General features: G+C 39.7%; 1 protein-coding gene across 2 annotated transcripts in view; it reads right to left on the reverse strand.

Annotated features, from left to right (window-relative positions):
* LOC118798236 (E3 ubiquitin-protein ligase Midline-1-like) overlaps positions 1-23146 on the reverse strand; it is a 70981-nt gene that overhangs the window by 34004 nt on the left and 13831 nt on the right. Inside the window, exon 1 of one of the 2 annotated variants that reach the window (XM_036557630.1) lies at positions 12945-13140. The exons of the other annotated variant lie outside the window; for it this stretch is intronic. The gene's annotated coding sequence lies outside the window, so the exon portion shown is untranslated. Of the gene's footprint in view, positions 1-12944; positions 13141-23146 lie in introns of those variants that run through there. 2 annotated transcript variants of the gene reach the window in all.

The following is a 23146-nucleotide window of genomic DNA, read 5'->3' on the forward strand; positions in this document are numbered from 1 at the left end:
TTTGTCTTTGCAGTAAATGAATGAATACTCTCAGTTGCCACATTTTGTACAACTGGGAAGTAATAAACTGTCCCGCGATCTGAGAAACTGCTTTTGCTACCTTTTTCACAGTTAACATTTGATGGTTGGAGAATCACTGAGTAGCACTGTGCTTTCTACAGTGGTTTATGATCAAAATATATTCTTCAGACACTAATTTAGCTTTGCTAAATTACTAAACTATCTTGAAATACAGAGGTCACATGAAAAGTACTGTGGATAGTGCTGACAAACTGAGTCATACCAAATGTAAATACTGATGTGGCTGGCTGCAGTTAGGCAATGAGCTAACAGTTAGCAAGTTGGTTAACTTGCATACCTTAAACAATAAAAGCACAAAAGTAAACATATCACATAACTGTTTACTCATCACAGCACAGTGCTGCACACTGTTTTGTAGAAAAAAAGTGTAGATGACTGGGTTGGTGACTGTGGGGTTACTTGTTTGCAGCTTCAGTTAGCCATGGAGCTAACATTGCAGTGATCAAGCTGGCTAGCTCCTCTAAAACAATCAGTAAAACAACAGAAGTAGAGATAATACAGTCTCCAAACTGATTTGACATGTTTATTTATAGCTACTGTTGAAGAAAGGGTTGGGCTTAGACACTGGTTAGCATTTCCTCTGTATTAGAGGTTCAGTGCTATGAAGGGTCACCCCATCAGAGGTCAGTCTGGCCAAAGCAGTAGCGCTGTTGGTCAATGATGCAAACTTACATGTCAGAGTTCACCAAAGTTCGCTTTACTTACAAATGCAGGTGTGATTGTTATTCCCCAACATTGCCTCTTGCTCTTTTTTAGTGAAGCTAAAAGGACAGTGTGCAGGGAAGTGGGAGGTGGGGGGTGTTTAGAAAGTAGACTTGAAACAGTCTTTCATAAGTGTGAATGTTTAGAGATGCTCCTATGAGTAATGCAATAGACTGAATGCCATTGTATTATAAAGGATACTTTAAAGCAGCCCATTGGGTTTCCCCCCAGAAGATGGCGCTGTATCTCTGAGCCAGAGAAACTACAGATTGTGCTGTAGTACTGAGCCAGTGCCTTGCACCTTTTTTAAAAAAGACCTTTTGACAGTCCTTTCCTTTTCGTGACAAGAGACTGCATGAGTGCTTGCTTCTGCTGATGTTTTACACATGAAGTACCCACTTTTTAAAGAGCTACACCACTGGAGCCATGCGTGCCTTTTGTTTCATGAAACCTGCTGCCTTAACAGCTAAGAAGGCCTGGGCTGCAATTAATCATCTGTAAAACCACTTTGCTAGCTGTAGTCTCCCCCTGCTATCTCACTTGGGCACAGTGGCATTAATTTTTCATTTAACCCAGGAAGCGGAGATGTAGAAATCCCACTATATGTGTAGTTTGGTAATGAATAATGAATCAGTTCTTATTCTTTCTGCCCTCTGTGGAGGAATGTAGCTAAAACAAGGAGAAGAACTAGCATATCAATGCTTAGTCACAGGGATATAAGTTATAAAGCTGCCATTATTTACAACTTAGTCATTGTATTTCCATCTAGTTCTGAGAGTAAAAGGTAAGACAGTTTTGATTTGATGTGGTTCCTTTACTACTAAAACACTTAGTACATTCAATTAACCAATGTGACCACCAGGGGGAGACCTTAAGACATGCATGGTAGTCATGATGAACCACCTCACCCAGACTAAAACATAAATGCATTTCCAAAGTGTTCACTTCTTAATCGCTCAATTGCATCTGCTCACTATAATAATTCAATAATTCACATAATTCATACAAATTTAGTAATTTTCCAGCTGAGTGAGAAATGTGAATGCAAGTAATTAATGCAAAAGGCATTATCATTCCATCAAATCTGATTTGCTTGGATGAAACAAAAGCAGCAAAGGCAGAAACAGAAACTCTTTATGTAACGCAGTGTTTGTCATGCCACAGCCCAGAGGAATTTAGGTGACATGAAAAAACAAAAACCAGCAGAGAACTGCGTGTTATGAAATGGAGGGGAAATTGCCCATCCGATTAGGTTTTGATGTGAGCGGCTGTGGCATCCTGCGGAGAGCGAGGCTCAAAGTAGGTCAAAGGCATTGACCTATCTAACATTATCAGCATGCGCGTATGGAGTTTCACTTCCAAGTGAAGCCAGGCCATGTGTAAAACGGGAGAAAAAAACAGTACATGGTGAAAGATGCATGGAGTGCAACATGCAGCAGCATGATGAATCAAACTGTCTGGGAAGCTTAAATATTTGTGGTGACAGATTCTATGTTTCTGATGCTTAACACTCAAGTCTTTTTTGGAATTCAGGATTGGAAATGCTTCAAAAGGGGGTTGTGGGCTTAGTGTGACTCACTGGAAATATCTCCATTGCTCACCATCCTGTTTTGTCTCTCCCAGCACTACGCTTTACCCTATGAGGGCTGGAATGATGATGCCCACATCACAGCACATTAAGCAGTAGGGGTGTCATGATATGCGTGTTGGGTTTTTCCAGTATGGTATTTGCAAGGCAGTACATCCGGGGAATCATATACAGTTCAGTTTCATACTATGCATGATAACGGGAATGGTTTTTATAGTTATGTTCAACACAGCTAGTTTGGGTAGCCTAACTTGGACGAAGCTGAAGTTTCTTATTCATCAGCTTCTTCTTCAGATCTTCCATTCCACCTTAAGTGGTGCAGAAGTTACATTCTGGAGCCTCAGAAACATTCAGATAAGAAACTGGTGAATAAGAAGCTAACTTCAGCTATGACTTGGATGCTTGATTAGCCAAGCTATTTGAAATGGTTAGCGGAGAGACCAAGCTTTAGCTGGAAGAAGTGTTATCCATGCATTCATCTCCTGTTTGGGAACACTTCGGTTTACAGGTGAATGCAGTAATGATGGACAAAGACTGGTAGAACAGTGACAGTGTGTCGACACTGCGCAAGTATCAAATAAATGTGCTAATACCTAAAATATGCTAACTCGCGCCTCTGTTACTGAAGGGAGGAGAATGCGTGTGTCACGATGGCTGTTTTTAAACACAGGATTCAAGCAGCCGCCAAGTGTCGATTTTGAACATGTGAAACAAAACTCAACAGGGATGTTTATAGCTTTTGAATTGCACCTCTATTTGGTTGTAGACTCATGGGTTCTGCTGTTTGAGCCACATTAGAATATCCCCTCTCTCACTCAGCAAAAGTGTAGGAACCACACTTTAGAAATATGGGATCTGTTTGTAAATAAACTTCTCATGCTCAGTTAGTTTAATTTTGAGATGTAGCTTTATAGTCTACAGTGGTTTTTTTTGTTTACTTTTATTATGAACATAATAACGCACATGCTTCCACACACGTCCAACGTGTAACACAGATCTTAAACTTTTATTTTTTATTCATTTTATGTTTTCTAAGGAAATAATGTGTCAGTTATCCATTAAATAAGCACAGTTCTCTTTTTAGGAAAATAAAATTTTGAAATTACCAAAAAGTAAAGAAGTAAATAAAGAAATACAAAATGTATTGTATTATATCATGTTGTGATGCAAATGGCAAAACATATCAGAAATTTGCATGTTGTTACACTTCTTTTAAGCAGACTTATGATTAACACTTAATATCCAGTATGGGCCAAACATGTTGACCTCTTACTGGATTAAAAAGTAGAAAAGCTTAATGCTGTCAAGGCCAGTGGCAGATCAAGCTTAAATACCACAGATCTATTTTTGCTGCGTATTTCAGCTGAAGTTAAGCACCTGTGTCCCTCTGCTTTTCCATTTGAACACAACCCTAAGTTCAAGAGTCTTTGTTAACGTCCCCCAAATGGGGATGTGAAGCCCACGCCCCCCTCCTCTGCAAATGTCATTTGAGGTCTTCGCTAATACCTTTAATGACGGCCCTGATCTTCTATTGCCCCTCATTAGAGAAGGGTATTTGTATGCCCACCCCCGCCCGCACATCGCCTCTTGACAGGCAGACGCCTCTCCTCCACATCCCATAATCCTCCCAGACTGCTGTGTCTGTGACCAATCACGAGCCTTTCATGTCTGAATCAACAGTGGCAGAGCGTGCCTGCGACGGCTAACGGGATTGGCCGTTGATTTGAGGTTGGGCGTGAGGCAGGCCAGATTAGACGGAAAACCTTAATCTGGCACATCTAGCCCCCGCAACGTCTGGCACTGCGCCCTAACTTGCTCCCCATGACTGACCTAAATATCAAATATGGGTAATTCAGTTTGATACCAAAGAATTAGCAGATATTTAAAGACAGTTTCTGTTCAATGTGTGGAACTAGAGAGGCACCCAGAGAGCACTGAAGAGGATACAATGATGGAAATATACACATAATACAGTGTAGATGTGCACTTACAAGTTGACTGAAGTTAGTTTGTGTTTGTGGTATTTGTCTTTTTGGAGGGTCAACAGGTGTTCCCAGGTTGATGGAAAACCTGAAGAGTTTGATGTGGGAAAGGGGTGGGAAGTCATTGTAGTTTGTGTTTCTTATTATATTTCTCAATGTAGTTTGAAGACAAGTGGAAAAATTATACTTTACACAAGTATTACTAAAACTGAATACTAGTACTGTTACTAAATTACATTTCACAGAGAATAAAAAACATACTTTTTACTCCTTACACTTTCATTTAGACATTCAGAGTAGAAATTTTAAACATCATGAGATTTTTCTCATATTTCTCTTTTTTCTTCTTCCTCATCAGTCATCACACACCATCAAAAAAGACAACTTTTAAATGTTACACTTACTACTTTATGTGCTTGATTTAGTTTAAATACTTTTTTTGATGCTCAAGTATGTTTTTGGCTGTGTATGGTTTTACTGTACTTTGTACACCCCTGTTGTGGGGGCATTTGGCAAATTTTTACAAAAATTTATGTTGCAAAGTAATATGTATAGGTATATTATTGCAGTACAATATACCTTTGTCCATGTTTATAGATGAGGAAGGCTGTTTGAAATTACATCAGGCAAGTGTGATCATTTCGACATGTTGTTTACACAATGTTAATAGGATGCTGAAAGCTTCCTTTACTTGTTAGCTACTTTAGCCTTGCTGCAACAGTGCAAAACAAAATCATGGCTGATTAACTATATTTGGCGTAATGGGAAAATTGAGTAAATATGATTTTCGACCAAAACATCACTTTAGGAATAAGGTTTGAGTTTAAGTTGCTGTAATACAGAAGTCAATGGATATATCCTATAAACTGCAAGAAAGTATGAATATACATGACAAGTGAGATCATCTTAAATCTGGTCATTATATTATTTAACTTTAAACAGGACAAGTGTAATTTTATCTAGAGAAAGTTTCTTTTGTTGGCAAATAATTCAACTTTCTTGTTTTCACATGTTGGAGCTTTCCAGTTTTGTTAGTTTTTCTCACACAAGCCCTGTCCTGTGTAGTCTGCTGAATTACTGATATTACAAGCAACAATGGTGTTTGGGAATGATATTTTAGACTCATTGGGCCTCATTCACCAACCGTTTATAAGGAGAAATTTCTTCTTAAAAACCATTTACGCAGTTCTTACAAAGATTCTGACATTCACAAATGTTTTCTTATTTGAAAAGAATCTACACACACATAAGAGCACAAAGATGCAAACCATTCTTCTGGGAAGATATTGGTGAATGAAGCCCAATGTACTTTGGTTATAAACCAGTTCACGGCATTGCCGTAGCTGGAAATAACTTTGCTTTTGTCAAGACAGCCTTCAATGGATCTTGCCATCTAAATAAGCTGTATTTGAACAAAGGGCTTGAGTCGCAATATTACAACAACTACGCACGAGCAGCTCGGCTTTAGGTTGGAAGTACAGATGGTTTGACGGCTCAAACAAGGAAAAAGCTTAAACGGCACTAAAATATTTGTGTTGTTAATTTTTAATATGTTAACTTTGGCACTCTTATAAAAAATACTAGATATTTTGATTAGCTTTAAGATGTTTTCACAAGCCAAGATATAATTTTTTGCCGCACAATGACAGGAATACAAACTAACATGTATTTGTTCAAGTGCATATGAATGTGTGCATCATGTCTGCTCTTATGTGAGAGTATGAGTGTGTGTGTGTGTGTGTGTGCGCGCTTATGTCAGTGTTCATGTGTGTACAGTATGCGTGCACTTGCCGGCAGCATGTCGAGACACTAGTGTGACACTAAAGGTTAATGACACTACATCTCCGAGCATCTGTTTACACATGTGAAGGTCAATGATGGTATGTCACAACATCAAGATGAAAAATGAAGTAGCCTTCCACACCTTTAATGTACTCCAACATTAACTAAACATCTCATTCACACATACCAATAACTCCAGCTAACCAAACAAGAGGCCGCATCTGCGAATCATACCACGTCACCGCCCTGACATATTTAACAAATACTCGGCGGCGGAGCATTTGAAGGTTGCCATTTCTCTCCTCTGACAGATGGTGTTGCTATAATGTGGAGTAGATATGAGAGCTGCGACGGGGCAATAATCCTGTTTGATATTTGAACCATCTGCTATTTTCAGGCGAAAGGAAGCATTGGATCGTGGCAGCGAGTAGCCTTTCATGGAATAAATGACTGTATGTTACCTAGAGACAGCAACAGGAGAAATGAGCCTGAAAAAGTATGCATATGTGTGTTTTAGTTTGTAGATGTGTGAGGTAGTGTGTGTTATTTTAACAAGAAAACCTAATTCACGCTTGACATCAAACAAACGGCAACCACCATTATGTCCTGAGCTGTAATCACAGAATCTCAAATTACATGCTTTCTGCTTCTTCTTCCTTTTTTGTGCATCTGCAGCGTGAAGGGCACCTATTATTAGCTGCCATAACCAGAAACAAACAGATGATTTAAACTGCAACTATGTTGCGGGCGAGGTCTGAAAAAACACCTTGAAGTGAGAAACGTCCTTTGACACATCGACAGGGCAGTTGATGCAGCACTCTGAATAGATGCAAAACACAACATTCAACATGCAAAACCAGCCACTCAAGTAGTGGGTGGTTCTTGGTGGCAGTTCTGTCTTTGGTGATTGTTCTGGAATAACTTACCACCTTAAACATTATACAGTCAAAAAAAAGAGGCAGTGCATTGAGCAAAACCTGCTACTTTGCAGATATGGAGAAAAGCAATAACTGAAGAACCTACTAAGGTTATCATGTCTATTATTATTTTCAACATCATTATTATTATTATTATTATTAGTAGTAGTAGTAGTAGCAGTAGTAGTGGTGGTGGTAGTAGTGGTATTGCTGGTTATTTATTTATTCATTTATTTTTACCTATGTTAATGTTTAATTTGATTCTGCATATCTTGCATCTTATCTTTAACAGGGAATGGATAGAGGAGGAGAGATAAATGGGGTGCAAGACAAAGCAAACACATTTTTGCTTTATTTGCATTGTATTGTAATGCAGTCCATGTATAAAGCAAAAACTAATAAATTATGAAAAAAGGAGGCAGTGCTATTCTGATCTCAGTTACTGGTTACCAAGTATAATTCATTTTTATTTGTAAGAGCCGTAGTCCCAAAAGCAGCTTACAGCATACAGAAATGCTGTATATCCATAATGATTAAGCCAGAGGCAACTGTGACGAGAAAAACTCCCTAAGAACCTGAAGAATCACTCAGAGCAACCAAGACTCAAACACAAAACTACCTAAGAGCTTGAGGAAGAAGCACTGAGAGGAACCAAGTCTCAAAATGAAGGACCGTCTACACTGTTAGAAATAAAGGTTCTGTGCAGGTACATTTATCACTTATTAAGGTAGAAAAATGTAATTGTTCCCTCAAAGGTACAACAGTGGTTTTAGGGTCCAGTTGTGTACCTTAGACAAGTTTTTCCCAGGTGAAAAATATGTATTTGTACCTTTTCATAATCTAATGTTTTAAAACAGAACAATAAAATAAAAGGCCTGGAGATGAGACGGGTATGTGGAGTCAGTACAACTTAGAAAATATCATCCCAATGGATTATGGTACAATTATGTTCCCTGACTAAAGGTACTGAGATGCACCCTTGAGGATACCACCTGAGTGACAAGAGGGGTACTACCCCAGTAACAGTTTTGTACCTTTTTTCTGAGAGAGTATGAGCATGACGAAGGAACATTGAGAGGAACCGAGGCTCAAAAGGACGAACTGTGTAAGAGCATAAGGAAGAAACATTGAGAAGAACCAAGACTCAAGAGCACGAGGAAGAAAAACTGAGAGGAACGATGTCTCCAGGTGAAAACTAAGAGCATTAGGAAGACACATTGAGAGGAACCGAGGCTCAAAAGAAAGAACTCATTCACCAACTGTTCATAAAAAGAGATTTGTTTTCAAAACCCACTTCTGCAGTTTTCACAAAGATTCTGACATTCACCACTGTTTTCTTATTTGGGATTTGTTCTTAGGTAAGAACAGAATGTACACACACTCAAGAACACAAAGGTGTGAACAATTCTGCAGTTTAAGAACACGAAGATATTGGAGACTGAAGACTTGAAAGGAAGAACTCTGTGAGAGCATGAAGAAGAAACATCGAAAGAAACCACAACCCAAAAGAAGAAACACCATAAGAGATGAAGGAAACAATGGAATGCATAATCATTTGAACAATAGTCAATAGATGTCAATAGATTTATAGCTGGAATTTACAAACAATAAAACAATGTCACTCAGATCATACCAAGGAGAAAAACCAGTGATTCATGTTAAAGGTCAGTAAAGGATCTGGTGGCCTCCAGATTTTACCAAACATATAAAATAGGTTGGCAATACGACATCAGGAAAACCTAAATTAACTGAGCGTAAATAATTCAGTACACTTCTCCAGCCCAAGCTGATATTTAGGCAGTATGATACCGGCTTCGTGGTGTGGCATATCTGTCAACTGTTCATTCCTGTCTAAGTCAGAAGCCTGCATACCTCACTGACAGATGCTTGACTATAAATTATGGTGTTATTTTGGCTCTGACATGCGATGTCAGGCATACAAAGACTTATTGATATTCATTTATGAGCATAAATCAGCCACAAGCCTCAAACCCAGGAATGTTAACATGAGCACACAATGTTTACCAAACATAAAGTTATGTGGAAGATAAGGCTACAAAGTGCATTCCATATTCAGACAACACCTGTCAAATGACAGCACCACATAGTGAATGATTAATATGAACATATGAACTGATGAAGTGTCTGAGGCCTTACTTTTGTTATTGTAAATGGTGTTATTTTTAAGTGTTCTGAAGTTCACAGACTGAATTCATTGTTCAGGATTAGTGTTCATTCTTTGTTTCAATTTCAAGAGATTTAAGAAGGCGTATATGTAAAGAGTATAGTAATATATATATATGTGTGTGTATATATATATATATATATCTATACATTTCATTATTGTAAAAAATTCATTTGCGGTGGATTCTGTATTCTATATGGTGAGGCTCTCAGACAATTCAAATATTTAATCACAATCAATTTTTCCCATGGAGCAGTGGATTTTGTTTTAGCTGTATCAGTGGACAAAATAAGCTTCATCAGAAGGCATTTATTGCTTTGAGTACTTCATTAACGTTATTATCGTGATGCTGTTGCAGAACTCACATGAGTCTTAACATGAAAATCACGCGATTTTCCCAGAGTGAACGCATTTTCCAGTTTTTATCACTGATGTGACATCTATTGAGAGCATCTGTGGCATCATGTTCCAAACAAAGAGTGTATACGTCATGTAGGTCATATATACAGTCAGTGGTTTCAACACCTCTGTGATTAATGGCTATTGCTCTCGCTCGTGGATTCTAATTATAGTGCAGGCTCTCGAGGGAAACTGGAGTTCCACTTTGCTGTTGCTTTTGTTAGTTTGCTGCTTGTTCATTTACCTGTAGGCCTTCATAAGAAATGCGCTGCTGTCAGAACAAAACCCTGTATCTCCAAAATAGTAACTATACAGGAGAAGGAAAAACATACTTTACTTTCATTGTAAGTCAGACTTACATTAGACTTTTTTCCAAGTAATTTTGCGCTGTTTCTTCTCATCATAAAAGCTACACACAATGTAAAGGGGAACAGGGATTTTCAAATTATGACAAAAATGACAAAAATGGAGATGTTCTGACAGCAGCGAATTTCTAGCTCAGTCTGCAATTAATACTTTAAAAGCCATTTAAAAGCTGTATTTGAATGAAAAAGCTACAGTCACAGAATCTATCATAGCAACATAGAGCACACGAGCAGCTGGGCTTCAGCTAGCACTACTACTGATCGTTCAAAGGGTCAAACAAGGAAAATGTGTTAACGGTGTTAAAAGAAATGAGTGGGATTAAAAATGTATGCGTGAACACATTATTAACAGGTTGAATTTGATGGGCCTGCTAAATGCACAAACTTGTCATGATGTATTTGTTGCATTACTCAGCACTAATTTGTCAAAAATCATTTACCCACTAGTACTAAAAATAATCAGCTTCAAAGTGTAAACACAGAGGCATCGTGACAGACTGCAGACTAGGCTTATCCACCTGACACCAGACTGTCTGGATGAGTCAGAACACTATGGTCATCACCCTTCAGGATTATTGTAGAAATCACCACTGATGCCCTGTACTTTCCAGCATTAGACACAGCCTGCATTTGCATGGTAGCCAAGAATAGAGGCTACACTTTGTAATGTTAGGTGTGCTATGTTGATGTAGTCTTGACTGTTTAGTCTACAAGCTGTGGATATATAATATAGTATCCCATCAACTCATGTACTCTCAGTTGTCCACTTCAACATCTCTCTTCTAATTCCGTGCTCTGGGCCCCCACTGAAAGGCCCACATACTTTATAGGTCTACCATATAGGTGTACAATTACAGACAGACTGTCAGCCACCCTCTACCCCATTCAACATTGATCAGTTTCTGACCACAGGACCACTGTGTTTCGGACCATCCTCAGACCAGCAGTGACACTGATGTGGCAGTGGGGTGGGAGGAGGGATTGGCACCAGGAGGGCACAGCAGTATTGCTGGAGTTTTTACGCATATCCGTTCCACCACTAGTTTGAAAGTGATTAAAAAGTATCCAGTCAGTCTCCTTGAGGTCAGAAATTGACATTAATGGAGGGGCAGAGGATAGGCAACCCAAATTGTGCATGGCAAACAGATGAGCTGCAGGCTCTGGCTGCCCACCAGCAATGTGGAGTGTATGTTCTATGAGATCTTGCTGTGAATGGAGACCTTAGGAGCACCCTCTGGTGGTAGAAATGTGGACTAGCACAAAGCCAGTGCATCTGCCAAAGGACCACTTAAATAAGTGACTTATCAAGACCTATCAACACTACCCGCTTTTAACAATGCCGTAAACCAAACAGACTTCTCTGTCCTTTTCTGTAGCACGTCCAGATAGACACAGTGCCTGCCCAAGAGCGGTGCACTGGACTGTGAGTAACATTTTGATACTGGAGAGGTTTTTTCCCATACAGCCTTTCAATGGTGCGGAAATTGCCAAAAATCACTCAACAAACTGTTCATTTAATACAGTCGGAGTCGCCTGAGCACATATCAAATCAATGTAAATATGCATTAGGATGGAAAGGGAGTGGAGAAAAAAGGTAGAGAGATACGTTTTGACACGTTTCCCACTGGAACATGTCCAGAGCAGAATTAGAGGGAAAACCTTGATCAGCTTTTGCTCCACAGGGCTCAACATATTCTTGAGGCTGGGTTTCTTTGCCAGCATGAATTTGCAGAACTTTTTTCCCTGTTCTTTCAGCAGAAGCAGAGCTTCCTTGGAAAATCAAGCAGGTAAGGTTCATACTAATTGAAATCAGAAAGGCTGTGGCAGAACAACATCAGCCAAGGACTGGAAATGCCTCTTGCTGTTCGTTCCTCATCAGGTCAGAGACACAGATAGAGGTTATCATTCTGTAGCCTCCAGCAGCCCTTCAGTCTCCAGAGTGCAGAGCTTATCTGGTAGCAGTACCAGATGGAATGGTGAGAAAGCCATTGCTCCTACACTGCTGTGGTAAATCTTTAACCTGAAAGGTTTGAGGGCCTTTTGAATTCCTTAGTGGAGTTAATAAAATAAGTCATTGTCCTTGTGCCACATTGTGCTCTAACAATAGGTGGCACTCTGTGAAAACTTTGATGTCCAGTGGTGGAGACAAGCCCATCCGATCTGGAGAAGGACAGACTTGATCTGTGTCAGCTCCTGTCACCATCATCCTTGTGAAGCGTGCGACACTTTTAATAAACAAAACGGAACACACTGTTTGTTGCCATATCCTTCTCCTTTCTCCTTGACTCAAGTCTAGTAAGCCAACCCACACTACAGTCTGCTTCTACAGTTTATACAATTGCACGCCCCTGCAGCACTCACAGATATGCAACCTTTGAACAGCTGCTGGCTCGCAATCGTCCCCACACCGCCTGTACAGTGCCTTCTTCCCATGCACCAGACAGAGAAGCCACCCATTCATACAATTAAATGGAAAATGAGGTCAGCCCAAAATGACTCAACAGCAAAGAACACTCCCTCAAACAGAGCTAAAACAGTTCTCACATTCCTGCAACTTGGACCTGCTGAAATTCCTCATTAGTCCTCTTCTGTTTGGAGCTCTACTAATGGGTGATCTTGCATTTGCTTTAAGAAAGCCTTCAGAGAGTTTGGTGTTCAGTAATGTGGCAAACCTGAATCTGGCAGCTTCCTGAGAAGTGGGACTCACTTGGTGACTTGGGCACCAAGAAGTTATTGCTTACTCATGATAAGTCTGAGGTGAACAGCCGAGTAATCAAAGTTATGAGTGCAGTTATAAGCTTTGTTACCTGAATTTTTATGTGAGCAGCCAATGTAACGTTCCTCATAATCCAAGTTTCTCTTTGATACACATGACCAACTGTTTTGCTGTACCTATAATCTGACACTATTGTCATCCGCCTCCACAGCTCCGCTTCTACTCACCTTCCACATGGTTAAAATTCCATCATCCACACACACAACGAAAGGGGAGGAAAGGCAGTGAGACTGTGCTCAGGTTCTCCCGGCGTTCTGAGCTCCGGCCGCTCTTTTTCACTCTCTGTGCAGCTCTCTGAGAAGTTGGAGAGCGAGCACGTTCAGGTCTGCCTGTGTCATTGTCTCTAGCGGCTCGCTTTCCCCTTCAGCCACTCCTCCTTCCCCGGTTAGAGCGGCTCAGGAGGAGTGGACCGGCGCATTGGTCCGCCTCTGGCTCACTCGGCCCCTCCCCTTTGCATTCTAGCAGTGGGCAGGGTAAACATGCACTGGCGGGGGCTTGCAGAAGTAGTCCAATGACGAGACAGATGGGAGGAGATATTCCATTGATGTGGGTTTGTCAGGCTGCTTGGATGGCTACAGCAGGATTTATGTCTCTCACATCTCCAGACAAGATTTTCTCCTTTCTCATGTTTGTCCTCTCTCTCTTTTTCTTTTTGTCTTTCTCTCTCTCCCAGTCATCTGATCTGAGATTGTCTCATCTGTCGCCCTCAGTTTACTCTCCCCTTTATTTCCCAGGTCCTGTAAACAAGCCTCAGTTTGTCAACTTAATCACTCTTTATAAACACACAATTGCAGAGAGTAGAGAAAGGGCAAGTGGGAAATGAAGACCTGTTTCATAAACTAACTTCAATAGAATGCTTCTTCTTCTTTCTCTTTCACTCTTCAAAGGCAACGAGTCAAAGTGAATCCTCTCAACACGGATTTTCCGCACACAGCCAAGCCTCAATCCAATAATTATGTTTAACCAACACCGAGTAACTCACGACTACTGAGGTCTCCCATCTCCACATGTCAGCACAAACTCAGTATCTCTCCCAACAGGTCAAGAAGACACAATGACAAACTTAGTCTCTCAGCATTGCAGCTGAGCTAAGTCAGTTTTTATTAGCTACCACTAAGTGATGTTTTAGTGAATAGCAGGATCAGTCAATTGCTCACTCATTTTTCAGCCAGCCACTCTACAAGGAAGACGAAAGGAATGTTACGGGTCACTAAAGGGTCACTGTGGCCCGACATTGCCCTTGATCCAGAAGGCCAAAGACCACCATAACGCCTCTTAACTGTTACCACATGGTGCTTTAACGCCCGTTTGCCTCACTTGACTTACACCGAGACTCTCTGGCTGCCAGCTGTGCTTATCGAGAATTAATTGCAAGTGAGAAAGAATCCCTGTTTCTCATGATGGACTGATATCTCATATATACCACGTCAAAGAGGGATATATGGGAAGCATTGGATAAATAAACAGTACTATGGGGGCTCTAGTGAACCCACCATCGGCATTCGGATGTGCTGCATCCAGGGATTTTTCATCATGACGTCTGAGTACTCCCAGCAAGGGCTAATTCTTTAAGAAATCACTCTGCTGTGCTTTATTCCTTTTTTTCCCCTCTAATCTTCCAGCGAGAACACAGCGTGAGCTCCTCAAAAGTCGACATTCCTTTAGCGCCCAAGAAGCAAATAAACAATTAATCTTTATAGACTCTGAAAAGTGTCTGGCATCTCGCACAGAGACTGGTGCATGACTCACAACTGGGCCCATTAATGCGCTATAGTACATAAGAACTTAGTAAGCAAGGTTGAACCGCAGCGTGACAGGCCTGCCAAATGCTATGCCTTTTGTACATTTTGCTTATTACTTTTAAATTGGTTTTGGGGGAAAAATGTGCTTTATGCCTTCTGTCTTTTTCCTATGTTGGATCAAACCCAGTTTGCTTTGAATTTTAAAGGTTTTTTGGAAGGGTAAACCTTGCTTTTAGCTTTCTGGAATGCCTGGAATTTCAGGGTCTTTGCCTCGTCTCTTTTGGCAAACCCAGTAAAGGAACAAGCAGAGCTGGTTCCACAAGACGTTAAGGGCAAGTTCTGCTTTCCCTGATTTAGGACCAGATTTCTCCACCCTCTAATTTTGCCTTTAACCAGGACAGAAAAACAGTAAGACTGCTCTCAGAGTAGCACAAAATGCCGTCTTGTCAGTACTAAGGTTCAGATCTTATCTGCGGGAGATGGTCCGCTATTCTGCTGCTGACTTTTATTCTGTGCGACTTTTAATGTCATTTAATTGGGTGTCCTGGTCTTTCTCCAATCTCAGCATCTTTACAACCCATGTCCTGTTTTCCTTCATTCCAAGATGTTATCTGACTTTTTTCAACTTTCAAAAACAGAAACTGGTTGTATTTCCTCTATAGCTAACTGTTGTGTTGTTTACAAGGATATCAATTGTACATAGTCATTTTAAACGGCAGTTAGACTCAGAAAAGACATTCTGTCTCTGTCACTCTGTTACGTCTCTCCTGTAAAATCCTGAGCGCACTGCTTGTCTTCATGCCCTTTGACCACTAAAGTGAGTTCAGATGGCTTGTTAAAGAGCTGCTTTAAGTAATATAAGCTGCTGCAAGATATACTGCACCTTTGTGAACTGGGACCTGCACGAAGAGCCAGAACTGTGCCTTCTTGTAATTTTCCATGCCATCATGTTAATTATTCATATGTAGGTCATGCTTTGTCCTTCAGAATGGCAAGATCACAGTTACGCAAACCCCAAATGACAGCAGAGCAGGCGAACATTTGTTAATTAAGTATATTGTTTGAGCTCCCAGCCTGTGGGTCTTGTGTGGGGTCACGCAGACGAACTGAGTAAGCAGCTCTGGGGCATGTTCTACTTGTTGACTCCCTAAAATTGCTTTGTCTGCGACTGTGGACCATGTTCCATTTTTAACTCATCCGGATAATGTTACAGAGCCCAGGTCAGAGCTGAGATAATGATGTCACAGCCAACATAAATATAATAACAAGCATGTAAATATTAGGTTTCAGTTGAGAAAACAGTTCATTTAAAACTAGGCTGCTACTAGCAATTATTTCCATGATTGATTAATCTGCATAATCATTATAATTATGATCAGTCAGTGATTCAGAGAAAGAAGTGCAACAGTGTGTCAATAATATAATCAATATAATCAAAATATCTAATGTTGTATGCATTTTTAATTTTGGAAATGATGCATACAAGCATCATTTTTCCTTCTGCACAGTGTTCTTTTAAGACCCTCTGGTGACACCTCTTACTAATAAAAAATAAGTCATGGTCACAGGTTAGCAAGGCATGGGAATGAGATGGCTGAGTTGTGGTTATGACTTGGTTAGGCGTGGGGATGAGACAGTTGAGTTGTGATCATGACTTAGTAAAGTGTGGGGATTACATATACGTACATTTACGGCATTTGGCAGTCATTCTTATCCAGAGCAACTTATGGTTTAATCATTTTACACAGGTAGGCGAAGGTCATATTAGGAGTCTTGCCTAAGTACTCTTATTGGTATAGTGTAGGGTGCTTGCCCAGGTAGGGGATTAAACTCCAGTCTACAGCATAGAAGAAGCCACTACACCATGCCAATGAGAGTTGAGTCACGGTCCTGACTTTGTAAGGTGCGGGAACAAGATTGTTGACTTGTGGTCATCGTTTAGTAAGCTACAGGAATGAGATAGTTGAGTCGTGGTCACCATTTAGTAAGCTATGGGAATGAGAAAGAGATCAACAGATTGCATTCCTCTTGAAAACCTTTTTTTTTCTTTGTCGTACAAAACGTACAAAAAAAAAAGAAATGTACAAATTATTTTTCCTCTAATAATAAAACAAAGCCAAATTATTTTTTTTTTGTTAGTAATTAAACCTGATATTACTGAGCACGCAGGAAGAGCCTGGTCATCAGTGAGTTCTGAAGCTCAACACAGCATTGGGCCAGAACTGTCAGAACAATAAAATTATGTTTTACCTGCCCACACAAAGCTTGTTTGAAAAATCTCCACTCTGGAGAATGTTTTCCAAAAGCTCAATTTTCATGGTTTGCATGGAAGGGAGGTCTACTACTACTTAATAATGTGTTAAAGATCAGTGTATGTATGGATCACAGCTTACTGTTAATGAGCCAGAGTCACAACTTTTTAGATAAAAATTCTTGTGAGGTAAAGTTTTATTTAGAATCATTTGCGTCCAGACACTTCTTTGTCTTTTCAGGTAAAACAGTTTTAACATGTCTGTTTTCACAGTGCGCTTGTACTAAATAAATGCAATTTAATGCACTTTAAACTTTACCCATATTTGTTTTGGCATAAAAATATATAGCCTTAAATGTTACCTATTGTGACACGAGAGACATGTCTAAAAAACAACCAAATTCAAACACATTTTGACTGTCGGCTGATGTCAGAGGAAAACGTCTTCTCAGAATCTTGCCAACTAATTTATAACAACAACATTAGCAGTTGAACCAATTTGTTAATGCAGGCATTCTTAAAACTAAACCAATATCATTAATATCCACAAGGTCACTTTCTGCCAGTACTGAATTACTCATCACATGCTGCTGTACATGTTCACTTCGTCATAGAAGAGTGCGCTGAAATGATTCAACCACTTCTCCACTAGGGCTGCACGATATTGTTATAAAATGCGATGATCGACAAAGCTGTTGGATATCACAATGGTGTGACGCAAATACAGACAGCTATCATCTCCTTTATGCAAAATACAGAAGTACAAAAGCACCATTTACTGTTCTGCATAATAAAATGAAATGAACTACTAACATTTTTTGTGCACTGTTAGGCTGAAAACCAGTCAGCATTTCTTCAACAACTTTTTCTGTAAACGCTGCACTGCATTCTGTACCTTTTTTTAACCCACTGGGTTTTTTTAAAAAGAAAAAATATTTTTGTTGAGAATACAGCAACGATATAATGGCTACATTTCGTTGCAGTCTGAACAAAACCTCTTATCTCCAAAATTATAACTTTAAAGGAGAAGGAAAAAAACCTGCTTTACTTTTAATGTAAATCAATGCAACCAGACTTTTTTCCAAGTCATTTTGTGCCGTTTCTTTTGCTCTATTCATCATGAAATTTACTTACAATGTAAACAGCAACAGACATCATGTTAAAACACAATACTTGGTGTGAGAACAATCCTAATGTGTGATATGTTTTTACAGACTTGTACTTCAGGATGTAGTACTTTTTAAGCTGTGCATGTGTCTTTGGTATTTGGCTGTTTAGCTGAATGGTTAAGTATTTTGTCTCTTATTTGGGAAAGTAGGGTTCAGTCCCAATGCAGAGAAGCACTCTTTGGGCTCATGCCAGCAATGGTGTCTCTCCAGGGCTGTGTTTATTAGGTAATTTGATCTGTTCTGTCATTGCGTTCTTAATGGTGTTTCTATCACAGAACCTCATCGCAGTAACAATAAAAGTACAATTTATTGCGCAGTCCTACCCTCCACCCACTCCATCATTCATATTGTGTAGTTTTCACATTGGTCTTTCATTGGACACAAGTTGCCTTGTCCCACTCTTTCCCCTGCATCGCATCATCATGGTGCAGTCACTGATTTTCCTCTATATACATTCTAAAATGTCAAAGTAAAGCTTAGACAGTACAGCAATTATTTGCAACAGAATTACTGGAATACTACAGCTGAAATAGAAAGATGGCACCTGTCAGATTGTCTCTATGTTCCAATTAAAATGCAGAGCATTTCTTACTCTTTAAACAGAGCAGTGGCAGTCAAAGAGGAGTTTTACTCCCTCCCAGTAATAAAGCATGCAGTTCAGTTAATCCTCTCCAACCGAGGGGGGATCATCACAGGCGTATTAGTGCACTGCCTTTCACTTCTGTGTTAAGTACAATTCACACGTAATGCAGTGTGACTGGCACAGAGGTGATTAGACCTCTAATGGCATTTAACAAAGTCTGAGTGGATCCTCGGTGTCCAGCAGAAGTGAGAGTCATTTTTGGCCTGAGAGAAAGGGTTTTGATCCCACTGTGGTCTCTGATTACAACCACACAGCTGCATTGAAATGTTGGATGGTTCTCAATTGACATTGATTTTGCGCTAGAAACTACGCATATGAGTATGTTGGAGCTTGTGAGGAGCCACATGTATTCCAGTCCATTCTGCATAAATTTATTCTAGCTCCTCTGTTCTGTGGTCATGCCTACTGATTAGGATAGCAAAGGTCATCTTGTTTCTCACTCTGATTATTTCTACCATAGTTCAGAGGCACTGAAGGTGCATGTGTCTTAATCAAATCCTTTAAATGTTGCATGAATTCTTTTTGATGGGAAATCATGCAGGTATGTAGGTCAACCATGATGGATCACTTTCATAAACAGTTTCAGATTCTCTTTCGTTAAATGAGCAGTTGAACTGCACTGCACAGTATGCAGAACATACTGTACAGGATTGCCCTTACACCGTGATTAAACTTGAATCAAAGGTCCAGAACCCATCAAGCTGACTGTTGAACACCATCAGGCTTTTGGTGAGTGTCAGTGGCCAACCATCGTCCATAAACAGTGCAGTGTGTTGGTGTGCTAGAACATTGGCTCTAGTTGGTCCTCATCAGCACTTTTTTGGCCAGTTGAGCATGCTAAATCCCATCGGCTGTGACAGAGGGTACACAAAGGAGAGAAATGAAAACCAGAAAGGAAGCAATGCAAGAAAACAACATATCAGGAGGGCATACACAGAGTATAGCATAATTTTTGTCATTTTTCAATTTAGCCATGTCCAATTCCACTTGCTTACTAAATCTCCCCCACTCGCACAATACTACCAGTGCCAGAAGGGTGAAAACTAGAATATCATTCCTCCGAGTCATGTTAACTGCACCTTTTTAATCTGCCACCAACACAACGTCATTAGACAGCGTAATGCGCTTGGAGTAGAACACTAACTGCCAATTCTGTTGTGTCAGCAGCTAACAGATGCCCACCCTGGCTAGTATTGTGTTGAGTGATCTAAGAGAGAGCGAGGTCAGTTGTGTGGTCTTGAACTCCCAGCTATGGATGGCTGTAGCTTCGCCAGGGATCAAACTTGCAGTTCTAGCAGGGCTAATGCTTAGACAGTTGCACCACTCAGGAGCCTTTAGCCTCAAAACCCTTATATTTCTATGTCAATGTAAGTAGCAAAGTTTATGTACTAGGAATGGGCATTTTAATAGTTTTTGGTATTCCAACATCCAAATATTTGAGCAAATGTGTGATAATTGTATTCCCAATGAGGAATATATTGTGAATATACACGGACACACAAAAGCTCTGAAGAGGCTCTGACAACGCCCAATCATAGTGTTGAGTTGATGTTCTCTTTTCTCAGATTTTTAAACTTGTCTAGTAATTATGAGCGTGCGACTTGTATTTTAATGCTCAATGTACAGGCGTTCACATTTAATTTGACTTTTAACCCCCCCAGCGCTGCAATGGTTTACTTTAACTTTCACACCCTAGGAGTAGTTTATACACAAACATTTGGAGCTTATAGTCCATTCAAGAAATGGTTTTTATTTTGTATTTTGTATTTTATTTTATAGTTTTAGACTATTGCTAACTCTTGCTATCTGCATTTAAATACATGTGTGTCAGCCTCAGTGGTAGTCTCTGCAGTATTTGAATGCAAATTTTCACAGGTAATGAAAGACGACAGTGAACTGATGGAAGGTAATCATTAGTTGGACGTTGTTGGCGCTGGTTCTTAAGCGTTGGCTTGGTGCATCATGAGAAAAGCAGTTATTTTTGGACATCAGAACTACAGGGACCACATCACTTAACCAATACTTATTGATAATTTCTATGAATATTGAAAAACTCCAGTTCTGGTTTTACACACACAGCTGGGAATGTCACAATGGTTTCCTGTCACATTGGGAAATGGCATAAGAAGCAGTACTTTTCATTCTTAATTATACTTTAACCTTTAGTTGTCAAAAGTCTTTTTACGTCAAGTAGATTTTTACAAACTTAACGCGCTGATACCTTCACATCAAGTCCAGTATTCCACTTCAGCTCAGCACTCTGAGTATAAAAATCCTGGTATGGTATGAAAGATAGCTTTAGTATGAATGTTCCCCCCTTTTTTTTAACTCAACCCTGTGGCACAAATACTAACTCTCCTAGATATTTTAAATATAATTGTAATAGTTTAAATAATGAAAAATTAAAATGACAGCAAATTGATGAATGGCTTTGACCATAATAATAACTTTTTACTGATTTCAGTGTCTCATCAATGAAGAGAGCAACATAATTAATAGCACTACAATGGCATTATACACCTAATTACAAATCCCTGTCTTGCCGAGCTGGCCTATAGTTATAGCCTGTAGCACAGTGGTTTTCAAATCCAGTCTTTGCAACCTCCTGCCCAACACAGTTTCAGGTCTTCTCTGTCCCCAACACACCTGATCCAACACATAAAGAAAGTGATAATTATCTGAAGAGCTGGACCAGGTGTGTTGGGGCAGGGAATAGTGCAGAACTGTGCAGTGCAGTGGGTCCCTAGGACTGGAGTTGAAAAAGCTCTGCACATCTGTTGAGGCATAGTTCGTCATCCTCTCTTTCATTACTAGTCACTTTCTGGCCACAGAGCTGCTCTTGGCTGCATGTTTTTGGGTGGCGACTCATTCTCAGCTAGCATTGTCATTGACGTGTGTATACAATAATGCTGGGTGTATCTCCTAAAGTTGCCAGGGAGGTTAAGTGCAAGTTAGATTTCTGATAAAGTGAATGGAAGGCGTATTATAATATAGCATTTAAGTTCTGGACTGTGTCCGAATTTATCACATTTATGACATTATCTATTCCGATATACAATAGTTGAGAAATATTCCATTTTCAAGAGTGGAGGAATCCTCTTCAGAAACTGTATCGATGTCTTTACAAACACACAATAGGCCTATTTTTGGATGGGCTGAATCTAACAAGAGACGTCTCATCTGATAGACTTTCAAACAGTTGCTTTTGAACAGCATTTCATTGGAAAGAAAATCGCTGAGTCATGTAATGATTCATTTTTTTGCATTGGGTCCAACAATCTGAACTTCTAATGCCATTTACACAAGGTTACACACCTTTACCAAAGAAATATTGAAACTACATTAATTCCGGAAGCTTTCAGTGCAGGACAAAGGCAGTTTTCTGTCTAATCCAGGTCAATCTGATTAGTAGTAGTGCATAACACATAAATAAAAAAAAATGTTCAGGATGAAGCAAAACCTTTGCTAAACCTGGAGCAAAGGGAGTAAACAGCACAAAGTCACAATCCTTCCAACCTAAGCAGAGTGGGAAATGCTGCTGATTATTTGGAACGAAAGTGGTTTAATCAGTAACAGAGCAACGGATTACAAAGAACAAAGCAAGTAGATAAACAGCAAGAGGATGAATCTCAGGCTTGCCTGCCCTACTGGGAGTTCTGTGATCTTATTTTCCACGCAACAGATCTGAAAATCAAATACCACACACCCTACTGTTATAATTAGACCAGGGTGCATGTAACCACACAGGCATTAGTTTGTGGGTGGATATTGGCATAAAATCAACCTGTATAAGATCAGCACTGTATGATACCAGTTGACAGAATGAGAAGTGCACAAAGAACTTTTTATTGGGAAAGAGTTATTTTCTGAATCGTGAGTATTCCACCCACGGTGTTGCCCAAGGCACCTTGGCTCCATTAGGAAGTTTATGGGTTTTGCTAGTTTGTGGACACTTCAGCTGAACTAAATAACTCTCAAAGACTTGATTATATACAAGAGAAATCAAATCTAGCTTCATCTCATTCTGATTTGTATGAGCTGCAAAAACTGTAACTCAGTAAGATTTGCTTTTGTTTCTGAGGTGGCAAATTTGAGACTTTCTCTGAGGTAAAATTCCATTGATTCATCGGAATAAAACAGATCTTGTCAAGGAATAATCCCAACAGTTTTGCATATTGTAAATAATAATGTGCTCTGTCAGCTCATTATGAATTAATCACTTTTTTAAGAAGAGAATTCAGTCAGCATGGCATACGTTGCAATCCATAAGCAACTGGACTGTCATACAGTTTTTGTTTTGGTTGTTTTATTTTGAAAACCACAAGCTTCTGTCACTGAGTGTGTTTACATGCACCCAGTAATCCCATAATCGAATTTCTGCAGTTATCTGATTATTTAAATGGTCATGTAAACAGCATACTCTGAATTCTTAAATTGGAGGAAGGTCTAGAAATCTGATTAAGAAATCAGATTAAGAGACTTGGATTTTAGCTCAGTAATCAGATTTCTCAGTGCATACTCTTACTCGGATTTCACCGTCTGCGCGTGTGTGGAACAGGCTCCT

This window comes from Colossoma macropomum, unplaced genomic scaffold (genome assembly GCF_904425465.1).
Source record: "Colossoma macropomum unplaced genomic scaffold, Colossoma_macropomum, whole genome shotgun sequence".
Lineage (NCBI taxonomy): Eukaryota > Metazoa > Chordata > Actinopteri > Characiformes > Serrasalmidae > Colossoma > Colossoma macropomum.